Here is a 12,500-nt window from a genome sequence, read left to right on the forward strand (position 1 = left end):
CTCACTCTCTCTCTCTCTCTCTCTCATATAAACACACATTCTCTCTCTCTCTCTAATGAAAACTCTAATGAAAATAGTGCTGAAGTAATAATAAGAGTCATTAAAGACAACCTTCACCTCAATGTAACCCCTTCAGATATAAATGTGGCGCATCGCTTAGGTGCTAAGCGAGCACAGAACATAACTAGGCCAATTATTGTTAAGCTACACAGTAGACAAAAGAAAGCAGAAATAATGAATGCCTGTATAACGGTTAGACCAAAACTTTATATCAATGAGAGCCTCACAGCTAAACGCCGATCACTCTTCAAGATAATATGGGAAATCAGGAAACAACACAGGGATATGTTCCAACAATGTTACACTCAAGAAGGAAAGATTTGTGTTAAACTTAAAATATCAACTCAAAAGCATATCATAACAACAGATGAGACCTTGAATGAATTCCTAGATAAGTACCCAATACTTAAGCAACCCACAACCTAGGAACATCAAAATCAAGTACTACAAGGCAAATATCTCCTACTGATATGTGACAATCATTTGTATGTTATATTATGTATGTATGTATGCATGACTTATCAATGTTCTTTCCTACTCACTCAACTTTCATCACTTCTATTTAAGTCTACCCTGATCTTTTTTACTTACACTAACCCTTTTCCTTTCTATTATTCACTTCTTCTCCCCTTCTACTCATCCTAACCCTGTTCCTTCTGCCCCAACCTGTTTCCTTCCTACACATCCTGACCCTCTTTTTTCTACTCTTCCCAACTCTGTTTCTTTTCTACTCATTTTAAACCCTATTCTTTTCTACACTCCCCAACTCCTACCCTGTTCCTCTCTACTCTTCATAACCCTGTTTGCTTCTGCTCTCTCCAACCCTGTTCTACTCTATTCTCTCCAACCCTGTTCCAATCATGTTTCATTTGCTCATTCTAACCCCGTTTCTCACTACTCACTACTACTCACTACTACTCACTACTCACTACTACTCACTACTCACTACTACTCACTACTACTCACTACTACTCACTAATCACTACTACTCACTACACACTCCAATACTGTTCATATTTACTCATTCCAACACTGTTCCTGACTACTCACTCTAAACCTGTTTCTATCTGCTGACTCCATTCCTGTTCTAGCCATTCCTTACCTCAACTTTATTCCTTTCTCCAACTACCATATCTTACCATTGCTTCATATGAATTCTCTACCAATTACTAGTTTTGCTAACACGGTCTTGATTTATTTAGTTTCCTTTCACTTGATTCCTATAGTATTCACTGAGATATCTTGTCCAATATAATAGATTTATAAAAGCTGCACCTGGAGAGCCATGAACTAAGTAGGAGGAGGCAGTAGACACCTGCCGAAACGATAATTACTCCCAGTGAGGTCTAAAGCACTGTTCAGGGGGTGCTGTGAACTTATCATTAAACCCAGCTGTGACCTCACTGAACGTTTCCCTTTGTGTCTCACAACACAAGGGGGTAGTCACAGCCTGCCCTCTAAAGACAACTCTCTTCCTCCACACAAAACTACAAGCACCTAATAACACACACACCCCTTCACTCCAAAAATTTTAAAATCATGGCGACTCCTACACCAGCCTCGGAGTCCCCATCTGGGGAGGGGACCATAAATGTCCCCAGGTCGGACTGCCTTTCCGTCGACGACCCTAAGTGTCTTGACACCACCCCCTCAACTTTTTCTTCATTAACTTCTGCAACATTCGCGGTCTAAGATCTAATTTTCAATCTGTAGAACACCACCTCTCCTCTTCTAAACCTCATCTTCTTTTCCTCACTGAAACTCAGGTGTCTGAGGCAACTGACAGTAGCCCCCTTTTCTGTTCCCTCCTACTTTCTCTATCCTCATTTTCGATCCAAAGCTGGATGCTGCGTTTATGTGCGCAATGACTTAACCTGCTCTCGTGCCCACGCTCTTGAATCTTCCGAGTTTTCCACCATCTGGCTACGACTACAGAGTCATTCTCATACTAAATTTATCTGTGCTGTATACCTCTCTCCTAACTCCTCTGACTATAAGAAATTCTTTGACTACTTAACTTCCAAAGTGGAGCACATTCTGACCCTCTTCCCTTTTGCAGAGATCTCCATTCTTGGAGACTTCAATGTTCACCACCAGCTTTGGCTTTCCTCTCCCTTCACTGACCATCCTGGTGAACTAGCCTACAACTTTGCTATCCTCCATGACCTAGAGCAATTGGTGCAACACCCTACTCGTATTCCTGACCGTCTTGGAGATACGCCCAACATTCTTGACCTTTTCCTGACCTCTAATCCTTCTGCTTATGCTGTCACCCTTTCTTCTCCGTTGGGCTCCTCCGATCACAATCTCATATCTTTATCTTGTCCTATCACTCCAATCCCTCCTCAGGATCCCCCTAAGCGAAGGTGCCTCTGGCGTTTTGCCTCTGCTAGTTGGGGGGACCTGAGGCGGTATTTTGCTGATTTTCCTTGGAATGACTACTGCTTCCGTGTCAGAGACCCGTCTTTGTGTGCTGAGCGCATAACAGAGGTGATAGTGTCTGGCATGGAGGCGTACATTCCTCACTCTTTTTCTCGTCCTAAACCTTCTAAACCTTGGTTTAACACAGCTTGTTCTCGTGCTATACATGATAGAGAGGTGGCCCACAAAAGGTACTTAAGCCTTCCTTCACCAGAATCTCATGCACTTTATATTTCTGCCCGGAACCATGCCAAGTCTGTTCTCCAACTAGCCAAAAACTCCTTCATTAACAGAAAATGTCAAAACCTTTCAAGATCTAACTCCCCTCGTGATTTCTGGCATCTAGCCAAAAATATCTCCAATAACTTTGCTTCTTCTTCTTTCCCTCCTCTACTTCAACCAGATGGCACCACTGCTATCACATCCTATTTCTAAAGCTGAACTCTTTGCTCAAACCTTTGCTAAAAACTCTACCTTGGACGATTCTGGGCTTGTTCCTCCCTCTCCTCCACCCTCTGACTACTTCATGCCTCGTATTAAAATTCTTCGTAATGATGTTTTCCCATGCCCTCGCTGGCCTAAACCCTCAGAAGGCTTATGGACCTGATGGGGTCCCTCCTATTGTTCTCCGAAACTGTGCCTCCGTGCTTGCACCTTGCCTAGTCAAAACTCTTTCAGCTCTGTCTGTCAACATCTACCTTTCCTTCTTGCTGGAAGTTTGCCTACATTCAACCTGTTCCTAAAAAGGGTGACCGCTCTAATTCCCTCAAACTACCGTCCTATTGCTTTAATTTCCTGCTTATCTAAAGTTTTTGAATCTATCCTCAACAGGAAGATTCTTAAACATCTATCACTTCACAACCTTCTATCTGATCGCCAGTATGGGTTCCGTCAAGGGCCGCTCGACTGGTGATCTTCTGGCTTTCCTTACTGAGTCTTGGTCATCCTCTTTTAGAGACTTTGGTGAAACTTTTGCTGTTGCCTTGGACATATCAAAAGCCTTTGATAGAGTCTGGCACAAAGCTTTGATTTCCAAACTACCCTCCTACGGTTTCTATCCTTCTCTCTGTAACTTCATCTCAAGTTTCCTTTCTGACCGTTCTATTGCTGCTGTGGTAGACGGTCACTGTTCTTCTCCTAAATCTATTAACAGTGGTGTTCCTCAGGGTTCTGTCCTGTCACCCACTCTCTTCTTATTATTCATTAATGATCTTCTAAAACAAACTTCTTGTCCTATCCACTCCTATGCTGATGATACCACCCTGCACTTTTCCACGTCTTTTCATAGACGTCCAACCCTTCAGGAGGTAAACATATCACGCAGGGAAGCCACAGAACGCCTGACTTCTGATCTTTCTAAAATTTCTGATTGGGGCAGAGCAAACTTGGTATTGTTCAATGCCTCAAAAACTCAATTCCTCCATCTATCAACTCGACACCAATCTTCCAGACAACTATCCCCTCTTCTTCAATGACACTCAACTATCCCCCTCTTCTACACTGAACATCCTCGGTCTGTCCTTTACTTATAATCTGAACTGGAAACTTCACATCTCATCTCTAGCTAAAACAGCTTCCATGAAGTTAGGTGTTCTGAGATGTCTCCGCCAGTTTTTTCTCACCCCCGCAGCTGCTAACTCTGTACAAGGGCCTTATCCGTCCATGTATGGAGTATGCTTCACATGTCTGGGGGGGTTCCACTCATACTGCTGTTCTAGACAGGGTGGAATCAAAAAGCTTTTCGTCTCATCAACTCCTCTCCTCTAACTGACTGTCTTCAGCCTCTCTCTCACACGCCGCAATGTTGCATCTCTAGCTGTCTTCTACCGCTATTTTCATGCTAACTGCTCTTCTGATCTTGCTAACTGCATGCCCTCCCCTCCTTCCGCGGGCCTCGCTGCACAAGACTTTTCTTCTTTTCTCTCACTCCTATTCTGTCCACCTCTCTAACGCAAGAGTTAACCAGTATTCTCAATCATTCATCCCTTTCTCTGGTAAACTCTGGAACTCCTTGCCTGCTTCTATATTTCCACCTTCCTATGACTTGAATTCCTTCAAGAGGGAGGTTTCAAGACACTTATCCACCAATTTTTGACCACTGCTTTGACCCTTTTAGGGACTGGCATTTCAGTGGGCATTTTTTTTATTAGATTTTTGTTGCCCTTGGCCAGTATCCTTCCTACATAAAAAAAAAAAAAAAAAAGTCTTGATTTTAGTAAATCTTTCTTATTACATTTTGCTGTCTGAGTTTATTTATATATATTTTTTTTATTTATTTATTTATTTATTTTTTTTTTATTTATTTTATTTTTTTTTGCCATACTGTACAATATACATATTATGGAAAATTTATATAAATCACTTTATAGTGATAGCATCCATGATACAAATACACCTGCATCTACTTTTGATATTAACGTAATAAGCAAAATAAAATGGACAATCAGACATTGGCTCTCTGTCTAGATACTACAATATTAATGAGTACATCTCTGAAGTAAAATATAAAGATGATGAATACATTAACATCGTACACATGAACATTAGATCAATCCATAAGAACTTTGATGTATTCAAAACATTCCTAAATAGTCTCCCAAAGCCTCCAGATGTTATTGCACTCACCGAAACTTGGTTACGAGATTCTTCAAAACACTTGTATTCTCTTGATGGTTATGTCTCACATAATCTCGTGAGAACAAATAGAGAACATGGTGGCATAACAATCTTTATTAAGGATATTTTTTCTTTTGAATTAATCGAAGAATACTGCTTTATAAATGATGAATATAGAAATCTGTACAGTTAAAAGTCAAAATAATAAATACCTCATATGTTATGTCAGTTGTCTACAGGCCCCATAGTAAGCATTTAGCAGTTAATGAATTCACAACTATTATCAGTCAGATATTATCAAATGACATATTCAGATGTAGTAAAAGTATCCTACTTGGTGATCTTAATATCAACCTTCTAGAACACTCAACTCATCTTCCTACAAATACTTTTCTTAATTCAATGCAAGCCCTAAATTATTTTCCCCATATTTCTCGCCCAACAAGATTCCCAGACAATCCTGATCTTGGTCAACCCTCCTTACTTGATCAGATCTGGACAAACTTTACTCCACCCATCTTCTTCTGGCATCATCCATTTCAACCTGACTGATCATTTGCCTATATTTATTAATATAACTTTAAATTTTACTTTAGACTATAAAACATAAAATCACCTTTAGAATATTCAATGGTACAAATCATAACCTTTTTACAAATGAATTATCTAAAGTAGACTGGGATGAGATCTTATCTTCTCACAATACAAATGAAAACTTTAATGCCTTTCATGATAAGATCAATTACATTATATAATGAATGCTTCCATATAAAAACAAAATTTCATTTCTACTAAAAGACTACAAAACCCTTGGATCTCTAGTGGTTTACTTAATTCTATAAAGTATAAATGTACGCTTTTTCAAAACTATAAATTGGGTTTGGTATCACATTCCTTTTATAAAAACTACCGTAACCATGTTACAAAAACTTGTTAAAGATGCAAAGTCTAACTATTATCAAAATTTTTTTTGTAATTTCAGAAATGATACCAAAAAAATATGGAAAACAATAAATCAGATTAGAAATACTTCTAACTTGAAGCACGACAAAACAACCCTACAGTATAATAACTCAACTTTAGATAAGCCCCTTGACATAGCTGAGGCGTTTAATAACTACTTTTGCAGCATTGCCCCAGAACTAAGTGATAAACTACCTAACTCTCACATAAACCCAACCCATTATCTAAAAGCTAATTTTCAAAATTCTATGCTGTTGCCTGCAATATCTACTTATGATACCATAAATATTATAAAATCACTAAAAAATAAAAACTCTAGTATAAATGAGATTTCAGTTAAAGTACTAAAACAAAATTCTGATATATTTTCCATACCGTTGACCACCCTCTTTAACCACTCTATCTCAACAGGGACTTTCCCTTATATATTAAAAAAAGCTAGAGTCATTCCTATCCCGAAAACTGGCCCGAGTAATTATCCTAAAAACTACCGCCCAATCTCAAACCTCAAGTATTTTCTCAAAAATCTTTGAATCCCTGATGAAAAATTTCCTGATAAGCTATCTAGAAAAAAATAAGATCCTAAATCAAACACAATTTGGATTTAGACGCAATCATAACACTTTCCAAGCACTAAATCTCTTTTCTTCAGACATTTACTCAGCTCTCGACAACAAGCTATCAGTCCTGTCTGTATTCATTGACTTTTCCAAGGCTTTTGATACTGTAAATCTTAAAATTCTTTTAGACAAATTATATCATTATGGCATTCGTGGTCCCATCCACTCATGGTTTACAGATTACCTAACCAACAGAACCCAACAAAACTGTATTTGAAGGTGAATTTTCCACATTAAAAAACAATCACCTTGGAGTTCCTCAAGGCAGTATCCTAGGCCCAATTCTTTTTTTGCTTTACATAAATGACATATCTGATATATTTACACACTCCAAAACCATCTTATTTGCTGACGACATGACACTTTACTTACCCGGTCCTCACCCAGAACAATTGATTACAACAGTAAATACAGAACTACATCAGTTATACCGATGGTGCATATCCAATAGACTTACCATTAATACCGATAAAACATACTTTATGTTGTTTTCATTAAAAAAATATCACCATCTACCTCCACTCCAGATCAATAATAATAATATCTCAAGATCCTCACACATTAAATTCCTTGGTGTAACCTATGACGATTCCATGACCTTTAAACTTCACATTGAAAATCTCACCCTACGAATATCCAGACATATTGCCTTACTCCATCAGAGTAAAGACTTAATGCCTCCATACGTACTGAAGTGTATTTATTATGCTCACATCTACCCACTACTTGCCTATTGCAATCCAATATGGTGCACCACTTATCCTACCTATCTGATACCACTTCAACTCCAACTTAAAAAAATTGTTAGAATAATCACAAATAGCACGTACTTAGAACATACACGACTCCTGTTTAAACAAACTCAGTTGCTAAGACTAGAGGACATAACAAAAATGGCTATATCCATTCAAATGTATAAAAAAATGTATTCTATGCAAAACGATGCCCCCATCCATAATCATGATACACGTCACTGTGGCCAACTACGTCCTCCTCCCCATCGCATCTCAAAGTACCGTCAATCTACATTATACTTAGGACCTGTTTACTGGAACGATATCCCTCCTAACATTAGAAATTCACCATCTGTAGCTACCTTCAAAAACAAACTAAAACAACACATAATAAGTAACTACTAATAAATACTAATTAATGTTGACTCCCATCACTGTACCCAACTCCTTGTATGTGGCCATGTCTATAAATTATAACTTATTATATTTATCATTATTGTATACGCACTATGCATCATGTATTAAATTCATAATAATTATCTAAATTATTTTTTCATTATATTAAATTGTGTACTCTATTACTTGTTCCATTCTTTATGCCAATAGATCAATATCTATATGCAGACCCCAATGTATGTATTACTTTTATATATATATATATATATATATATATATATATATATATATATATATATATATATATATATATATATATATATATATATATATATATATATATATATATATATATATATGTTACTTTTCTTTAATTTCTTTTATTATTGTTTACATACACAGGTGTATGATCGTTTATGCAGATGTATGTATCACTAAATTTACTCACTGCTGTATAAGAAAATGTATGTTGATATCTATTTAATCTTATAAATACCCTTAGAATCCTATGCAACATTTAAAATTATTCTGTACAACATTTAAGTACTTACTGTGTATTGTACCTTATATTAAGTCCAGGTTTGTTAGCTTAGGTTTAGTTATATTATAGTTTTAGTTTTGCCTGAAAAGCTTACGCTTAAAAAAAGGCTAGCCATAATAAAAAATTTATGGAATATAAATATACAATGTATGAAATGGCTATAAATAAATGTTCAAATGTTCAAATGTTCTCTCTCTCTCTCTCTCTCTCTCTCTCTCTCTCTCTCTCTCTCTCTCTCTCTCTCTCTCTCTCTCTCTCTCTCTCTCTCATATAAACACACATTCTCTCTCTCTCTCTCTCTCTCTCTCTCTCTCTCTCTCTCTCTCTCTCTCTCTCTCTCTCTCTCTCTCTCTCTCTCTCATATAAACACACATTCTCTCTCTCTCTCTCTCTCTCTCTCTCTCTCTCTCTCTCTCTCTCTCTCTCTCTCTCTCTCTCTCTCTCTCTCTCTCTCTCTCTCATATAAACACACATTCTCTCTCTCTCTCTCTCTCTCTCTCTCTCTCTCTCTCTCTCTCTCTCTCTCTCTCTCTCTCTCTCTCATATAAACACACATTCTCTCTCTCTCTCTCTCTCTCTCTCTCTCTCTCTCTCTCTCTCTCTCTCTCTCTCTCTCTCTCTCTCTCTCTCTCTCTCTCTCTCTCTCTCTCTCTCTCTCTCTCTCTCTCTCTCTCTCTCTCTCTCTCTCTCTCTCTCTCTCTCTCTCTCTCTCTCTCTCTCTCTCTCTCTCATATAAACACACATTCTCTCTCTCTCTCTCTCTCTCTCTCTCTCTCTCTCTCTCTCTCTCTCTCTCTCTCTCTCTCTCTCTCTCTCTCTATAAACACACATTCTCTCTCTCTCTCTCTCTCTCTCTCTCTCTCTCTCTCTCTCTCTCTCTCTCTCTCTCTCTCTCTCTCTCTCTCTCTCTCTCTCTCTCTCTCTCTCTCTCTCTCTCTCTCTCTCTCTCTCTCTCTCTCTCTCTCTCTCTCTCTCTCTCTCTCTCTCTCTCTCTCTCTCTCTCTCTCTCTCATATAAACACACATTCTCTCTCTCTCTCTCTCTCTCTCTCTCTCTCTCTCTCTCTCTCTCTCTCTCTCTCTCTCTCTCTCTCTCTCTCTCTCATAAACACACATTCTCTCTCTCTCTCTCTCTCTCTCTCTCTCTCTCTCTCTCTCTCTCTCTCTCTCTCTGTGTGTGTGTGTGTGTGTGTGTGTGTGTGTGTGTGTGTGTGTGTGTGTGTGTGTGTGTGACACCTGACATCGTATTATATGGTTAAGAGCAGAAGTTCTTATTAATGAAGTAAGTGAATGTGTGCTTTAGTATCAGTGGCTTGTCATGCAATATACAACAAAACACAACATTTTTACTAACATTTCTCATGGAAAACATTACTCACATGTATTTTTTTAGATATTGTTTTTTGGGGGGCATAAATACCACAAGAGAAGCCTATCATACAATTAATAGGCCTATAAAAAAACTTATAATACTTGTCAGAGGTTTTCATTTTGCTAATAGGTCTACATAACATTGAGGAAACTGTAATATACTTTGTTGTATCTGAACTCATCAATTCTTTCTTATTCTTTGTCTAATATGCAAGAAGAAAATATTACATTCCTTTAGCTCAGCACAGGAGATAGCACTGTGTTTAGGAGGTCACAAGGTCACCCTCACATAAAATAAAATAAAGCAGAGAAGAGATAAAAAGACAGGAGCCATTATTGTCATATTATAATGCCCTCCAATACTTAGTAAATGAAGGCTGAACTATTAATTCACAGTGTCACCGGTAACACACTGAAAATCACACTCAGTTCTCACCCATATGGCTTAACAACACCCCATAATTAGATACAGTATGTTTGACTTTCTCTCTCACACACACACACACATACACACACACCCTCATAAACACACACACACTCTCTCTCTCTCTCTCTCTCTCTCTCTCTCTCATAAACACACACATTCTCTCTCTCTCCACTGAAAATCACTCAGTTCTCACCCATATGGCTTAACAACACCCCATAATTAGACACAATATGTTTGACTTTCTCTTTCACACACACACACACACATACACACACACACATACACACACACAAGAAAGAATAATAAGAAATTAAGAAAAAAAAACATATGGCATTACAATAAAAAAAAATCTCAATAAATGGCATTTTAATGGTAATAAATACTCTTTATAAATAACTAAGCATTTTTATAAACCATAACATCTAACTTAGAACAACAAATAAAAGAAATATTGAAATACAAACACGAACACAAGAGACTCGACTTAAGATCAAGATCAAGATTACCCTCCTACTCCGCCGCCATTACGTGACCCTAACGTCTGGCGATCTTCAAAGCTTCCTTCTTCGCATATCAGGTACTTGGTCACATTTATTCACTAACAGGTAACGCAGCAAAGTCCTGTGGCGCCTTATAATGACGTAGATGTTATAAATTAAAGGTAGATAATGTATATATTAGCGAAAGTCCTTATTCACCCTTTGCCGCTTCCAGGAAAGGACTTAACAGCTGGCGGTCTTGAAAACTTCCTTGACTCACTAAAGAAAGTACTCTAACTACTATTGCTACAAAAATATGAAGTGTTGAAGTCACTGTGGGCCTTTAATCAAGTTTTGGTGGTAGGTTATTAATGATAGTAATATGATAGGTAGTGAGATGAGATTACATACGTCTTATCTCAAAAGATGTTTACAGCCATGTCCTGTTGGCTCGAAACTCACCCAATATTTTATGCACTGTTATTGTAAGTGTATTGTAATCTTGCTTGAGTGTATTGTAAGCTTTCTTGGCCTGTAAAGCTTAGTGTGGGGGTGGCTGGTGGTCCTGCCATCTGCCATCACCAGCATGGGGGCTGAGTCTTCCCCAGCCTGGATGTGCCACTCATGAAGGAGGAAAGTGGGCCGTGTGTAGCAGTTGATGAGATGGGTAAGCAGGTAGAGCAGGTGAGACAGCAGGTATAGCAGGTAGGTGGTGCCTCACAGGATCACTAAAGGATTAAATAATTTGGAAGTGAATTTCAGTGAGAAGCTTCTGTCTTAAGATAATTTGTCTTGTTTCTAAAGAGGAGAGTAAAGTGTGGAATATTTGGTTGCTAAAAATGTTTATCTTCAAAGTGTAGATAACTTGTAGGATAAAGTTAAGCCTGTTTTTGATAAGCCTGCCGGTTTTATTATAGTTTAAGCCATTACACACTACGTTAGGTTAGGTTAGGTTAGGTTACGTTAGGTTAGGTTAGGTTAGAGATTGGATAGGTTAGGTTAGGTTAGGTTAGAGATTGGGGACATTGGCTTAAACTATAAATTCACCAGCCTGCCAATGGTAACACTGTACGCTACATATTGAGATGTGTGCCTTATGTTAGGGGCCGAGACATAAGCATGGAGATGTTGTGCGTCTAGAGTGGGCTAGATATGCTGTGCGTGACGGGTGTTGCATGTTTAACTGCTACTGCTTCCAGGGGTCCACACGCTCCGAGAGTAACCCTAAGTTTGGTTTGCGTCGGTTGGCTGCAAAAGTTTGGATTGCTTGTAAAATTTGTGCGCCAAGTCACTGAGCCGCAACTGCTGGAAAGCCTGTTTATTTAAGACAGTTGTTGCATCCCTTTGAGGCTAATACAGTTGTGAGGCACGCACCTGATGACTGCCACCTCAACTGGCCGTGACGGAACGCGGACGTGGGTTTCCGAGCCTTTCGTGCGTGTGCTCTGAGATTTTACAGTAGGCTTCCGGTACAGGTCAGAGCCAGCAGCAGCAGCAGCAGCAGCAGCAGCGGCACCACTGAACTTTTTAAGAAACGACTTAAAACATTTCTGTTGAGGGATTCCTATGATATGTCAGATGTGACTCTAAAAGTGACATTTGGCCAGGTTAGAACAGGCTAAGACCGTCAGACATTGAGACGTGAATCACAGGCTGTTGCAACCACCGTGACCCCATAGCACACCCTGGTTTAACCCTTCCCCTGACCTACCTCATTTTTATCTCTATATCTCTTTTTCTTCCCTTTGTGTTTTGTATTTTTTTGTAAAGGCTAACGTGTCTTTCAGGTTTGGTGAGATTTAAGCGTGAGTGACGTCAGATTAGGCTCTTGTTGAGGAAACGATTAAAAATGTATACAGCCATTGAGATAGAC

At 38.6% G+C, this 12,500-nt stretch overlaps 1 long non-coding RNA gene across 2 annotated transcripts in view; it reads left to right on the plus strand.

The window, feature by feature from the left end:
- The first annotated feature begins 10,646 nt into the window (after nt 1-10,646).
- Nucleotides 10,647-12,500, plus strand: part of LOC135106745 (uncharacterized) — a 22,317-nt gene continuing 20,463 nt past the window's right edge. Inside the window, exon 1 of one of the 2 annotated variants that reach the window (XR_010271459.1) lies at nt 10,647-10,725. This is a non-coding gene — a long non-coding RNA (uncharacterized LOC135106745). The remainder of the gene's footprint in view (nt 10,726-12,500) is intronic. The other variant, XR_010271465.1, reaches the window with a different exon arrangement.

This window comes from Scylla paramamosain, chromosome 1 (genome assembly GCF_035594125.1).
Source record: "Scylla paramamosain isolate STU-SP2022 chromosome 1, ASM3559412v1, whole genome shotgun sequence".
Classification (NCBI taxonomy): Eukaryota; Metazoa; Arthropoda; class Malacostraca; order Decapoda; family Portunidae; genus Scylla; species Scylla paramamosain.